At 44.1% G+C, this 15,501-nt stretch overlaps 1 long non-coding RNA gene across 5 annotated transcripts; it reads left to right on the plus strand.

The window, feature by feature from the left end:
- The first annotated feature begins 2,303 nt into the window (after window positions 1-2,303).
- Window positions 2,304-14,524, plus strand: LOC103565730 (uncharacterized). 5 transcript variants are annotated; one of them, XR_011531981.1, is made up of 7 exons: window positions 2,465-2,642; window positions 5,148-5,345; window positions 6,467-6,595; window positions 6,725-6,844; window positions 8,802-8,922; window positions 9,270-9,455; window positions 13,739-14,524. It is a non-coding gene; the product is annotated as an uncharacterized lncRNA (long non-coding RNA). The 5 variants fall into 5 exon arrangements; XR_548355.2 differs by lacking the exons at window positions 2,465-2,642; window positions 6,467-6,595 and adding an exon at window positions 2,304-2,454; XR_011531980.1 differs by lacking the exons at window positions 2,465-2,642; window positions 6,467-6,595 and adding an exon at window positions 2,350-2,410.
- The last annotated feature ends 977 nt before the right edge of the window (window positions 14,525-15,501 follow it).

The following is a 15,501-nucleotide window of genomic DNA, read 5'->3' on the forward strand; positions in this document are numbered from 1 at the left end:
ATATTTTACCACACAAAAAACATCTGTTACTTTGGTCCTTCACATTTAAATGGTATTAGATTTTATAGTTTACAAAAGATTGTCATAATATCTCATTTAATCCTCATAGCCCCATGAACTAGGCAGAATATTTACCATTTCCTTCATACCCCCTGCTTCCACCCCTGCTTTGATGATGATGAACTTGAAATTTAGAGCATCCATGTAGTCAGCTGCAGCGACAACTCTCCCACACAAACCCTCAGACTTCCCCCTCCAGGTTCAAATGCTGATCTTTTAGGGACTCAAACCCTGGAAATTCTTCCAAGGTCCTTGGATCTTCAGGTGCTCCCAACCCAAGTGGTTGCCATAGGCTTTTAGCCTCTGGTTATGACTGGCCTCCAGCCCACCCCTAACTTTGGGTATCTGACCTTCCGACAGAACCATTGTTAAAGGTGCGTAAATTAGTCAAAACACGCCTGAAAGAGATATAACTTACACCTTCAGAGTTCAAGGTACTCTATTCAAGACCATGACGATGCACAAGAAGAAGATGCACAAAAATCAAGTGGAGGGGAACTGATGATTCCCAAACCAGGGGGCAAAAAGTTGGTTAGCCTAGGAAACTAGGACTTAAGACATCCTGGGCATTGTTTATCAAGGTCTAAGTCTTTCAGAGTCACTGGAAGCCCAAGGCCCCAGTCACCTCATTTAATCCTCACAACAGTGGAGGGAGAAAGGAGGGTGGGAATGGTTTTCTCCATTTTACAGTTGAGGGAAGGTTAGGTGCTTGCCCAAAGTCATACAGCCACAAGGGATAAGATGAAAATAGAACTCAGGTGCCCTGACATCTAGGCCAGGCCCCTCCCACTATGCTTAGCTGCCCACTTCCAAGAGACCCACATCCGATGCCCAGAAAATGCCATGTGGAAGACGGCTGTTACTATTCTAAGTTTAAGTTGGGGGTGGGGTGGGGGGCAGTGTGTAGTGGGTACAGCCAGGGGTGAAGGATGGGGACGCCGTCCTGCCATCCTGGATATGGAGTCTTTTTTTATGGCTTATGCCACTCCAACTGGCATACACAAGGCATAGCTGAAGATTAAACGTCCTCAACGTCATTAGCCCATTAGATTTCCTGACACCTTCTCCCAGAATTCTGTCCTGTTTACATTCCCAAGCCAGTTTCTGTTTATCACATTTGCAGAAGGTTCATGAAGAGATGTCCTCTTCCTCGCCACTCTTCAGGGAGCAAATATTCTCTCATATACTTTTGGGAAGGAAAAGAATTCCTTTCAGTCCAGAGCCTTAGTTGCCAATAAAAAATTGCTTTACCATCCCCCAACCCTACCTTGGGTGACCAGCTTGTCCCAGTCCACCCCGGACTGTCCCAGCTGAAAGTGCCGTGTTCTCCCTTTGATCCGGGGCAAACTCGAGTGGTCCGGATTTCCTGCACCAGCCGCTCTCCCTGAATCCTGCCTCTTCCATTCCTATATTTAGGACTAATTTTTGCAAGTTGATCCTGCTGCCACAGGGGCTTGTTAATAGCAAACAGACATCCCCTGGGATCACCCGAGGCAGAGGGAGATGGGCCTGCGTGGCTCAGGTATGGTGGAGTTGATCTTGATCGGAAGGCGTTCCCTCTCCCTGCTTCGTGGGGTGATGAGTCAGACTCTGCAAAACGCATTGCCCTGGCTGGAAAGACGTTCTGTGGCTCCATCTACATCTAACAAAGGCGGAGCAGTGGCCTTTTGCTCTGTAGGACAAGGACAGTCCCCACAAAGGTGAAGGGCAGATTTTCTGGGGCCTGGGCTTCCTGGTGTGAGACTGGAGAGGCTCCTAGGAGTGGAAGAGAGTGGCTGTGGCTGGTCAGAGGTGACAGGAAGAGGTGTTGGTGCCGCTCACTCATGCCAGCAGGAAATTAGGACTATCCCATTGCCCCAGGGAGAATTCTTAATGTTCCTGGGGTAGAACATTTTAGCAAAGCCAGGCAGGGAGCAATTACCTACAACGTCAATCAGTCTATGAGTTAACTGAGTAGATCCAGCACGGACCAGTTTGTCCTTCATTTCTCTTGGCAAAGCGGGTCGGCTGGCTTTGGCTGGCTTTCCCCGGCCCACCAGAGAGGGCAGGTTGTCCTAGCAGGTCAGAGGAGGCGCTATGCTAAGCACAGACGTTCAGGCACTTGCTCAGATGGCGTGTCTCAAGTGTTCCTCTTTTCTTAGGAAAGAGAGTTCTCTGTCCACGGTTAGATAAGGGTGCCTTTCTGACCGGTCACAGGGTATTTGTTTCTGCAGCTGGATTTGTTGTTTCGGGGCGTGACTGACAGCTCCGGGGGGGAGAGGACAATCTAGCAGCATTTCAGCTTTTGCTGTCTCGCGGGAGCTTGGACGACGGAGAAGACCGATTCACTGCGTGCGTGCGCCGGGCTTATGTAAGCCGCAGGCGGCCGCGGAGTGGAGAAAGGAATGCGGCGAGGTGCGGGGGCAGGGAGAGCTGGCCGGGCAGGCGCCGCAGTGCAGGCTCGGCCGCAGAGCTGCGCGTGGAGGTGCCGCGGTGACTGAAACCCTGCAGTGCAGAGCCAGCAGCAGGGGCGGAGGAGGGAGCAGAGGAGCTTCTAGCGGCGGTGCTGGGGCGCAAAGCCCTAATTTGGCAATGCTCAGGGGGTAGGGCTGGGGATGGTGGGGAAAGCTGCCTTATTGGGGCTTGCTTGTGACAATAGGTGGGGGTGTGCAGTGTGGGAGGGAGCTGAGGAGGCAGAGGGGAGAGGCAAAGGCCAGCGGCCTTGGAGCTGCTTCATAGGCGGCAGGAATTAAAGCGGCAGGCTCCTGTAACTGATTAGCAGCAGGGTTTCTCCTATGGGCCTCTCCCCTAAATTCTGTCTTCCTTATAATTTCACCCCATCTTTGGCTCTCCGAAGCGAAGCCGCAGCGCACAGCTGCCCACCCAGCCCCTGGTAAGCAGCAGAAGCCTCTGCTGGAGTCGTCCCGCTGGGGATGCTCTACGTCTCAGCCGAGTAGGCGGCTGCGTGGTGCACCAATCAGGTGGTTGCAATCCCACAATATTTATTTGAACTTATTCTGCACAAGGAACAAGGCTGGGCTTTTTCAGGGCATATTCCTGCCCTCTGGGTCTAGCAGGATAATGGTAAGAAATAGGACAATGGCCCAGATAAATAAGTAATACAGCCCAAGATGGTACCTGAAAACCTGGAGGGAGATGCAAAGGCTACATGTTTTTTTTGTAGATTCACATACCTAACACCTCTGTCCTTCCAGCTGATTTTCTGCTTTGGAGGAGCAAGATGGGGGTCATTTTGTCTGATCTCTGCCAATCTGATCGGGTTGTCCATAGGCCTAAAGCCAATCGTACATTTCAGCTTCTATCCAGTGTCCATATATTCATCTCTCTGTGCTCTGGGAGGGAAAGCTGGCTTTGAAAAGCAGATGGACCTGGGTAGAGGTCTTGGCACTGCCATTTACTTGCTTTGGGTTGTTGGGCAAGTAACTTCACTCGCTGTCAGTTTTCTCGTCTGTGAAATGGGACTTAAATAAAACGTGGTTAAGAGCACAGGCTCTGAAGTGACCCTGCCTGGGTGTGAATACAGAACCCAACACTTATTAGCTGTGTGATCGTGGCTAAGTTGCTAAACCTCCCAGTGGCTCAGTTTCTTCATCTGGAAAATGGGGATAATAACAGCACCTACATCATAGGGTTGCTGTGAGGATTAAATATGTTAAAATATGCAGAGAGCTTAAGACAGTGGCTAGCACAGAGTAAGTTTTTTATAATAATGATAATAACAATAATAATTTCATCTCAAGGTTGCCGTGAGGTATAAATTAAACAACGTTCTTAGAAGTACCTGGGAAATAAATACAAATACACGTGACTATCTCCTTCCTTTACTTATAAGGAGTTAGGAAATAACAGAAGAGCCCTCTGTGCTAACATTCTGCACCTCAGAATTAAATCTAATATGGGGAGATAACTTTTTCTTCTTTTGCCACTTTACCTTTAAGAAAATGGAAACTAAAGTTGATATAGGGAATGATTATTAATATGATGTAATAGCTCTCAACATTAAATTAAAAAGTCATGCTAAAGAGCAATTTTCAAAAAGGTAAAAATTATGACTCACATACAAATACAAAAACGCATAAACTTCAAACGTTTTATTTAACCCCTTAATTAGGGAATGAGTAAGATGCTAACATCTGTTCAAAGGAGAATTTGAAGAACACACACACACAACCAGGAATGTAGAGATGAATTTGCTAATGGATACAAAACCCGTTAATAGCCTATAGCGCGATGTTTGCAAAGTATAATATTTAGAGTCAACTTTTTTACAGGATGGAAATCAATCAGATCTCTACCAGAAAGATACATTTGCATTTTTATAGGAAAGAATCATTTGCTTTACTATCAGTTTTCTGAAACTTAACTTGCATTCCTACAGAGCTGTCAAATTGCCTAGTGAATGAAAACAGTTGAAGATGCACAGCCTATAGAATCAGATAGTTCCCAGAGTCTGCTAGCCTGTGCCCAGGTCTTCCCTGAAAGGACACCCAGTAGAGTCCCTGATGTTTAAAGATGAATCAAATGATAAAATACCTTTTAAGTTGGAAAGAGGGGAGGTTTATTTGTGAGAAGCATTGACACTTGTGAGTTCATTATATAAAATGAGGTGACTACATTTGTGATGCTACCTTAGCAAACCCCTTGGGTTCCCAGGATCAAGACCACCCTCCTTCAAATGTGAGACTGTTTAGTGTTGATAACTGATACCAGGATACCTGGTACCAGAGGCTGCTTTTTGCTATCAGGCTCATCAGAGAGATTCTATGGCCTGATGACTCCTCTTCCGGAGGTGCTGCAGGCTTGAACAAGAAGTCATGCCTCAGGTCTCCCAGGGAGTGGGATAGGAACCCTGAAGTTGGGAAGGGTAGAGGAAGGGAGGGTCTAGGCCCATGGTGGTTTGATCAACACTAAGCCATTGGGCCGCAAAATAGGAGAGCTCCCTCCTCTGACTTCCTGGCTTCTCCAGCACTGTCTATCATAAGTCCGGGAACCATATTTATATTAACATATTTGTAATCGTGAGCCCTCCAGGACCAGTTCAACTGACTCCATCTTATCAACAGAGTAATTAAGAAATTGTCTTTTAGAAAAATTGCAAGTCACCCAGCCAGAGCATGTGCAGAAAAAGGAAACTTGACCTGAAATGACTGTGGAACCAAGGATTCCCCTTCTCATGGAATCAAAGGGCCAGGACCTGACCAGAGCTTAAAAGTCACACTTTCATCAGAAGCAAGGGGTTTGTCATTCTGGAAGATCTAGTGTTAAAACTCCTTCCCCACCTTACCGTAAGTGTTTACAACCTCATCATACATGTTTATAACTTCATCCTGAATGTGCAGAACCTTACCGTAAATGCTTGAAGCCCACCCATCAAAACCTGTCTTGCCAGCGTTTCCATGTGCCTAACCTCTTTAATTTCACCCCAAATCCTTAATCAGAGAATCAGATCTGAGGGCACTTGCCTTCTGTTCCCCTGAAGATTAATCTTGCAGAATAGAGCTGATTTCTTTTCCCCAAAGCTGCCATAGTTAATTGTCTTTTTTTATATGCATTGGGCGAGAGAACCCCAATTTTGTGTGGTAACATATTCAGTCTCCATGAAGTGGGAGACTTTTTTCCAGCCACTTTGGACATACTCATGGGCTAGTAGAAATACCCAGAATTAGAAGGATTAAGACTCCTTGGAAAGTTTTTTCCAGGAACTCAATGCTGCGTTTGCCCTTAGTTCCTAGAAGGCAGTCAGCTGTGTTTCTCAAAGCCTGGTTTGGGAGCTCCCTAAATTACAGTCACTTTGAGTATGGTCTGCAAACTGCTGAGCATGAGAACATTTAAATAATCAAGGGGCCAATCTCTTCCCTGTCTCCATTTTTTGGAAGTGAGACCAGCCAGTTTCTTAGAGCACCACAGGGAGGAAGGTAAGTGAGAGAGAAATGGCAGAGTGAGTGGTTCTCAGTTGTGATGCTGGGTGATATGGTGCATCTCCCACAGTGTTCTCCGACTCCTCCTGAGTTTGGGGAATCAGGGAGAAGTGAAGGAAGACACTGTGGAATCAATCGAATATGATTTATTCATAGGCAGGAATGAGATGGCTTTGCTTTCTCTTTTTCTTACTTGGGCAACATAATTAAGTCCAATTAATGGGACCTAATTGTAGGGGGAGTCTGTTTCCCGTTGTCTTTACCCAAAGATGGCCACCAAAGTGCAGACGAGCTCTATCTTACTGTAGGAGAGGAACACGGATTCTTGATAATGAAGGGGAAAATGGCAAATGGATGTTTATTGTGGCTTCTCTGTCTGCAGGTGGCCAACTGGGGTGGAGGTGGGGGACAGAGGGTAGAGGGCCAGAAGACACACTTTGTGTCTTGAGCTGACACTCGCCTGCATCGACTTGCCTGCTTTCTGCCAGGAGAGGCCAAGCGCTGTCCTCCAGCTCTCTTTCACGCTGCTGGAGGGGAGGCAGCACCGAGGGACCTGGTTGCCTCCTCCCTTCGTCCCAACCTGAACAAAGATGAGCAGCTGAGTGGCTTTCCTCAAAGTACGCTGGGCCACTGGGATTTTTAACCGGAAAGGGCTCGTGGGGTATTGCAATTTGGCAGCATTAGAGATCCACTCTCCTTCTGACCTCCAATCTAAGTAATTAGAGCTTTCTCATCTCACTAAACAGGGAACATCTAGGGCAGCGTGGGACAGAATTAGAACCAACCCAGCAGGAGACCAGCACTCAGCCCGAGGAGGACAGCACCATGCTACGACCCAAAGATGGGAGAAGATGAATCAGATAGAGGCAGGCAGACACCTCCCCGATCTGCATTTGTTGTTGTTGTTGTTTTTTAAACAGAAAAATGACTCTCTCAACAAACCCCTCTAACAAACAAATGAGCCTAGGATGAGATTTCCAGCGCACCCCCTTCCCTGACAGGAATAATAAATTAATCCTAGGCTGCAGCAGCTGCCGGGGCATCACTCAGGGCTGTTTCCATTCAGTCCCAGGAGAGCCCCCGAAAGCCACTCCCCACCCCATGCCAGCGCTGCTAAATTTAGCTCTTCTGGCATGTGCACAGTGTATTTTTAGTGCCTGAAAGTCAGAGTTCAGCATACAATTCATCAAGCCATCAGCCATCCTCCATCCAAGCGACACGTAGAGAAAAATCCTTCCAAAAGAGGCACTTGCTCTCCACCAGGGGTAAAAGCCATTCTAAGAGCAAGAATTCACTGGGCCAAAGGGGTTTTCTCCTGACTGGGATGATGTGAGGAGTGCCTGAGAGTGCCAGGCATGGAGCCAGGGAGCAGAGTGTGGCTCCAGAGAGCCAGAGGGCAGGGGCAAGGGGAGGCAAGAAAGCAGGGAAGGGTCAGCAGGCCCTGCTGCAATTATTCTGTTCCCACTGAAGTTGCCGGCAACTGGGTGTGGGTTTTAAGGCCCCAGCTTAGATGTCACTTCTTGTGGAAACTTGACTTGAGACCCCTCAAAGTGGATTAGGAGCCCCTCCACTGCACACTGTATTTCCTCTGCCACACTGCGCAGCAGCTACCTCCTGAAACTGGAATGTGCAAATAAATCACTTGGAATGTTGTTAAAATGCAGGTTCCATTTTGGTATATCTGGGACCTTAGATCTTGCCTTTCTAGTAAGCTCTCAGGGCAAGACTCTGGTAGTGCCACAGAGGGGCTGCTCTGGGACAGAGGCGATACCAGGCTGACCAGCCTATAGCAAATCCAGACATTGCCTCAGGGGCTGAGCTTGTGAGTTTATAGGTGAAGGCATTATAGGAGGGGTGTTGGTAAGGAGGAAGTGCGGGTCTTCATCCCCGCTCCCCCATAACACCATGATTGCTGGCCAGTGGAGCTGTACCAGGTGAGAGAGAGATCCTAGTACGTGGGAAAGAAGGATTGCCCATGGACTGCAGTTCAGGCCTGGAGCTGTTTCCACTCTCGCACCTGGAGACCTCTCTTTCATCAGAACAAGCAATGCTGCGGGGGTAACTAAAGGCTGGGGCTGCTGTGGAGGGGCTTGGGTTTTCCTGCTCCTGAGGCGCAGCCCAAGAGATAGATGGTTAACGGTTCTCATAGGACAATCCATCGGGGAGGTGGGGGAGGTTTCAGGGTACCAGTAAACTGACAACAAAGAGTGGTGAAAGACGAAATACACCAGACAATTAAGGAGATGATTTAATTGAGACTATTGTAACAGGGAGAAATTCATGAATGAGCAATGTCTCAAGGTAAAGGAAGGAGACCCCGTGGTGGTACAGAGGCAAACAAATGACATCATGAGGACGGGTCTTATCTCAGAACATTCAGACTATTGGAGGGAAGGTGGGCCTTTGAAGTTAACAATTTTGGAAACCAAAAGGCGTAGGAGATGTCTCAGAACTGAAAGGACGGGGGGAATTTCTTACCTTTGTTATTTTCCAGGAGCACAGGGCTCAGGTAAGTTCCGACCGTGTCAGAATATGAGGCGGTGACTGTTAGGTATGAAAGGGGGATTGCTGTGGGGCAAGAGCAGGCCTTGAGTGCTTCAGAGCTCGGATAAGCAAGAGGTCTCTGTGGACCAGTGTTACCTGGGAGCGTCGTATGGTGGAGTTAGCTTAAACTTGCTCTTAAGCTAATTGTTAAACGTACAGCAATATTGTGAGCTAGTTGTTAAACCATTGGTAGTTTCAAATTGGCCATGGTGGGAGTATTTACACCATGAAAATTGGCAAACACTATAAATCAGCGTTCCTCCTCCACTCACTCTTCAGGAGAGCTGGTTGTTACGCATCTATCGGAGTTCCACTGCCCAGAAGTCTCTGTAGAGGAGGCAGAACTTGAAATGGACCTTACAAGTTGGGAAAAGAAGCATCTTGTATTTCTCTTCCACAGGTCAGTGCTAAAAACAGAGACTTGCAATCCTTAAACTCCAAAACTAAGTACCCAGAGTTGAAATAGAAATGAATTAAGCATTGTTATAAGTAAGGATGTATGGTTTCAGCAAGAATTTTAATTTTCATTTTGAAATGGGACAGAAGAATTGTCTTAGGAAATTTGTGACAGTACTTGTGCGCCATTCTGTCATCCAGAGAATTCTGTCCAGCAGACATTTTTTGAGCATCTTCAATCTGGTGATTCTATTATGAAATCTCAAATGTCCTCTGAATTGTCAAAACGAGATTACTGTATGTTCCTTGTTTGACTCTTGTATATTTTGTGGCTTTATGATTGTTTTTTAGAAGTGTGTACAATTACGTATATCTCCTTTTTAAGAAGAAAGTTGATGCTCTTTTCCCAACTTGAGAGAGAGAAAAGAATAAGAAGATTCAAAGGTTTCTGTGTCTAAGGACTGAATGGATGGTGTACCACTTGGCGAGACAGAGGATACAAGAGGATTTTGACCAAATGCATTCAACATGTATCTGGTAAAGGGCATCTTGGGGCAAACTTGAGAACTTCTTATAATTCCTTATGCTCCCTAGTAACATCCTATATTTCAACAGCAACATGACTTCATCTGTCTTCATGATGGTTAATTATGGTTATAGGTTAATTATGTGTATGTCAAATAAAACATGACTAAGGAGGAACAGATGTAAATCTATGTACGAGTGAAAACCTCCACGCTTAGTCTTGTTCAGCTGAGCGATGAACTGACTGAGTCACCAGCATGCTTATCTGAATGCCACTCACTGCCATATGATCTCTTTTAATATTACTTGGGCATTCTTAAGCTTCCATTTTGTGATGAAAAAAGTTTAAATAATTATTTTACTGATCAATCTTTCAAAATAGCAATGGAAACAAATGGCGTTATTGTTTTTAATCAAATGAACTCACTGGAACCCAGTTTTGAACTCTTGGGGTTTCACAAACCACCATTTTGGAAACACTGATATTCCTCGTTGTAATAAAGATCCGACATCAAATTGGAATATGTGCACCAGAGCTATAATATTGAAAACTATGTTTTTAAAGGAAAATCCATCCAGATTTGAATTTTGTCTTAATTTAATTGGTAAGAATTTGATATTGATTTTAAAATATATTAGCTTATTTGACAAGTATGATCAATATTAGTGAAACTTTCAAATCATATGGATCACTTTGTTACCTTTGGCTTCTATCCCTGCCACCTACAAGCTTATCTGCATAGAACCAATTCTTTTCTCCTTTTCTGTCTCATTAGAATGTATGTCCTACCTCCTGTTTGAAGCGTCTTTTTCAACCAAGCCTCCAACCATCTCCTTCCCTTCCACCTGGGGCTATTCACTGTCTCTCTCTACTGCTTCTTCACCTCTTCCTTTCTAGTCACTACGCTTAGCATGAAAGTAGGCTCACATCTATTCTATCTTATGGAAGAATTCCCACTCAAGCCTAACCCACCTGCATCTACTATCCTGTTTTTTTTTCCTTCTGTTTCAGCCACATTTCTCAAAATAGCAGTTTCTACTGGTTGTTCCCGTTTTATCACCTCTGATTAACTCTTGAACTCATATGGTTTCTGCCCATTACTTCCTTGAAACTACTCTTATCATGGTTATCTCCATATCACCAAACCTACAGGCTACTTGATCTATAGTGAAGAGCTTGTATTTTTCTCTCAGGTCAGAAGCTGTTGGAGAATTATGAACAGAGAAGTGACATAATATAACGTATGCTTCATCAAGGTCATGCTGAAAGATGCAAGTATGAAGGCAGGGAGAACAATTAGAATACCATTAGAATAGTATGTATGAGGTATAATGGTGGCTTGAGCTAATATGGTAGCAATGTAAGTGGTGAAAAATGGTCAGGTTCTGGGGATGTTTTAACTGTAGAGTTGAGAGGATTTGCAGGTGGAGTGGAGACTAAGTGTGAGAGAAAGATGGGAGTCAAAAGCAGTTCCAAGGTTTTGGCCTGAACAAATGGGAGAATACCCGTCAATTCTGTTCTTTCAAGTCGGGCTATCACACAGAAAAACTCAGTCCACCCTGCTGTCCCCCTGCCAATGGTAAGGATTTTGGATTTTACTCTGAGTGACATGAGAAGCATGGAAGCTTTGAGCAGAGGAGTGACACAACCTGACTTACATTTGAGAAGGTCACTCTGCTGATTAGAGAATAGACTGTAAGTGAACAAGGATGGGAAAAGAGATTAATCGGACAATTTTACAGTAATGCAGGAAAGAGATAATGGTGGATAGAACCGAGGTGGTAACAGTGAATGTAGTGAGATGTGGTCACGTTCTGGCTATAAATTGAGAGAGAAATTGGCGGGATTTGTTTATCTTAGGGAGAAGAGGAGTCAAAGATTACTCTAAGATTTTGGCCTGAGCAACGGGAGGAATGGAGTTATCATTTACTGAAATGGGAAAGACTACAGGAGAAGCAGGATTGGGGATAGGATGGGAAATTAAGAGTTTATTTTTTGTCATGATAAATTTGAAATGACTATTAAACATCCAAGTGCAGATATTAACTGGCAGTTGTATGTGTAAGGGTGATCTTCAGAGGGGATATTAGGTTAGAGATATAAAATAGGGAATTGTCAACATAGGCATAGTATTTAAATCTATGAAACTGGTGGAGATCACCAAGGGAGTGAGTGTAGATGTTGAAGATATCTGAAGGTAAGCCCCAGTCCTGTGCACACTTAGATGGCAGATATAAGTAGGAACCAACAAAGGAGACTGAGCGGGAGCAGCCAATGAAGTAGATAAAGAACCAAGAATGATGTTCCAGAAAAAAAAAGTATTTCAGGAAGAAAACTGTGATCCTCAGGGTCAAATTTTGCTGTTAGGTCAAGTAGGATGAAGTGTGAGAATTAACCCCTGGATTTGGCTATCTGTGTGTTGGTGTGTATGTGTAGGAGTGTGTGTGTTGGGGGAGTGGGAGAGGGGATTGAAGACCTTGACAAGAGCAGTTTTTAAGGCCTGTTGGGAAGGAATGATTGGAATGAGTCTAAGAGAGAATGAAAATATCTTCTCCCAATTGGTAGGTTGTCTTTTCATCTTGTTGATGGTTTCCTTTGCCATGCAGAAGCTTTTTAGTTTGATGTAGTCCCATTTGTTTATTTTTTCCTTTGTTTCCATTACCTAAAGAGACATATTCAAAAAGATACTGCTAAGACTGACATGAAAGAGTGTGGTGCCTATATATCTGATAAGGGATCCATATCCAAAATATAAAGAACTCATATAACTCAACAACAAAACAACAAACAACCCTATTAAAAAATGGACAGAGGATCTGAACAGACATTTTTCCAAAGAAGATATACAGATGGCCAGTAGGCATGTGAAAAGATGTTCAACATCACTAAATATTAGGGAGATGTAAATCAAAACCACAACGAGATACCTCATGCCCATCAGAGTGGCTATTATTAAAAAGACAAGAAATAACAAGTGTTGGAGAGGATGTGGAGAAAAGGGAATTCTTGTACACTGCTGATGGGAATGCAAACTGGGGCAGCCATTATGGAAAATGATATGGAGATTCCTCAAAAAATGAAAAATAGAACTATCATATCTAGCTATTTCACTTCTGCCTATTTATCCAAAGAATAAGGAAACGGTAATTCAAAAAGGTAAATGCACACCTATGTTCATTGCACCATTATTCACAATAGCCAATACTTGGAAGCAACCCAAGTGCCCATTGACAAATGAATGGATAAAGAAGAGATGGTATGTGTACACAATGGAATACTACTTACCCATAAAGAAGATGAAATCTTGCCATTAGTGACAACATGGATGGACCTTGAGGGTATTACACTAAACGAAATAAGTCAGATGGAGAAAGACAAATATTGTATGATTTCACTCTTATGTAGAAGATAAACAAACACAAAGATACAGAGAACAGACTGGTGAATACCAAGAGGGGTAGGGCAAAAAGGGTAAAAGGGCACCTGTGTACAAGGGTGGATGGCAACTAGACTTTTGGTGGTGAACATGATGCAGTCTATACAGAAGTCAAAATATAATGATTTACAAATTCACGTAATGTTATAAACCAATATGGCCTCAATAAAAAATAAAATGAAATAAAAAGAGAGAGTGCAAAGAGTGGAAGAGAAGACACTGTGTGTAGACTGCTCCTGATGACTCCTGGTATACAGAGGAGCAGAGAAATAGTGTAGTAGCTGAAGGCAGAAGTGGGATTGACAGATGGGTTTAAAATGAGATTTTAAAAAGTATGTTTGTATCCAGATAGGAAAATTCATTATGTAGGAAAGAGATGAAATATTGGAGCGAGCAAAGTCCTTGAGAAGGTGAAAGGGGGTGAGACCCAGAGTACCAGTAGAGGGGTTGACCCCAGCTAGGACCATGGATAGTGCATACTTTGTAACAGGAGATAAGACGACTCTTATAGGTAGGAGCTGCTGGTAGATTGATAGGTGGAAGCATGTGCAGTCCTTTTCTAATTGTGTCTAATTTCTGTAGGAAATAGGAAGCCATGTCATCAGCTGAGAACGAGAGGCGTTGTTGGAGCTTTAAGGTGGGAGGAGAAGGGGTAAAATTCTTGTCTAGAGAAGAGGGAGATTGATTGGACTAAGGATGTGTAATGGGATGGAGGTTGCCACGAAGGGCCTCAGGGAGGTTAGTGGCTGTGCACTGCCGCCAGTTACATGGCTGTGTGTTTTCTCCAGCTAGACTGGAGGTTCGGGGAGGAAAAGGTGCACCACCAACTCCCTTCCTTTCCTCTCTTTTCTCTTGCAGCATGCAAACTCTTGAAGCTCTTGGCTGTTTTTTCCAACCACCGCGGTGAATTCCGGATGAGAGCTGGGGCTTGAAGAGAGACAGAGCTTTCTCTGGAATGTCTGTTCTTCCTGCCAGTCAGTGTTCATCTGGCAGGCCGGCCTTTGACTGCACTGGTATTTTAAGCATCTAAATGTGTTCTAAGCTGGCCCGGCAGCCATCCTATGCAATCCACGTCACTGCCCTTTACACCGGAGGGGACTTAGGGACCTTTGGAATGCTCAATCAGCAGAGCCTGCACTGAATTGCAGTGGAATCCATTTGCCCAGGGACAGTAAGAATAGACTGGATTCTGAGGTGGGCAGATCTAGAGCTTTTCTTAAAGGTGAGAGTGGTGTCAGGGAAGGAGGCAGTCAAAGAAGCAGTAAAGTTTGGATATGATTTAAATGAAATACGCTTGAGATAAAATGATCTCCCCACAAAAACAAAGCACAACTCCACAAATCAAAAGGGAAAGGAGGCTAGCCTAGAATCCAGCGATGTAGACATGTGTTGACGCGCCCATCTCTGCGAGCTAGGGAAAGAACAGTATTTACTCAGAGAGCAGTTCAGCATTAATACCCGTAAAACACTCAGAACGGTATCTGGCAGATAGTAAAGCTCAATATATATTAAACAACATAATAATACTGACAAATTATTCTTATTATTTTATCATTATGCCGTGGCTAGAGCTTACCTGCTTCTTGTTTCTGTGTCTTTTTCCATACCATGAAGAAAATTGTTTAAATATACGACAGAAATTAATAGATTGGTTAATGTAGTTCTTATACAAGGATGATATTGACAACCATGAAACACATCCCAAATGTGACGTGAAGGTAAGGTTGGGTAGTGGGAAGAGGTTTTGAGCCAGAGAGCCCTCAGGCAGCCTAGGCACTTGGCCAAGCTACTTAACTTCCAAGAACCTTACTTTTATGATTTGTGAAGTAGAGAAGATAATATCTACCCTTGAGATTGTTATCAGGGTTGAATAAATCAATGTATATAATGTAATGTGAATAGCGTTGGGTACACAGAATAACTCCGACAACGGTAGCTGTGATTATTAGGAACTTTGGTGGATTCCTTAAGTGGGAAAATTCTTATTTTTTCTTTCCATGTACAGAAATCTTCTTTACCTTTTCAGGACCAACTTGATGCCAACCTCCGTGAAAATCCCCTCCAGATTCTCTTGGTCAGATTTACTCTTTCCTTCCTCTGGACTCCTATTACATTTTGCGGATGCTTCTCTTTCTCAGTCTCCCTTCCCCCAACTCATCTTGAAAGTCTTTTTCCTTGCATGTCTGAGCTAGATTTAAGATTTTTTATGCATCTCTGGATCTCTGGATCTCTTTGCTGTTTAGTAAAAAGGCTAGGATATAGTAGGCATCTAACAAATATTTATAGAATTGAGAGTTCTCTCTAATCCTCAAAGCCAGGAAACTGACTTACATTTAAAAGAGCCTCCCTCTCTTTTCCCAAATTACCCCTATCAGAATTTCTGCAACAACATATAGTAGTGACTAAATGTATAGTGTCTGATGTCAGCAGGTCTCTTTTGGAATCCTATTCCAGCAATTGATAGCATGTTGCCTGGTATATCACAGGTAGCTAATGTTATGCTATCTATCATTATTGTTATTGTCATTGTGGGTACCGTCATCATCATTAACAGAGACAATGTCCATCTTGCTTATAATGGATGTAGGGAAGAAGGACACATACATGATGCAACCAAAGCT

The sequence above is a fragment of the Equus przewalskii genome, chromosome 23, assembly GCF_037783145.1.
Source record: "Equus przewalskii isolate Varuska chromosome 23, EquPr2, whole genome shotgun sequence".
Taxonomy (NCBI): domain Eukaryota; kingdom Metazoa; phylum Chordata; class Mammalia; order Perissodactyla; family Equidae; genus Equus; species Equus przewalskii.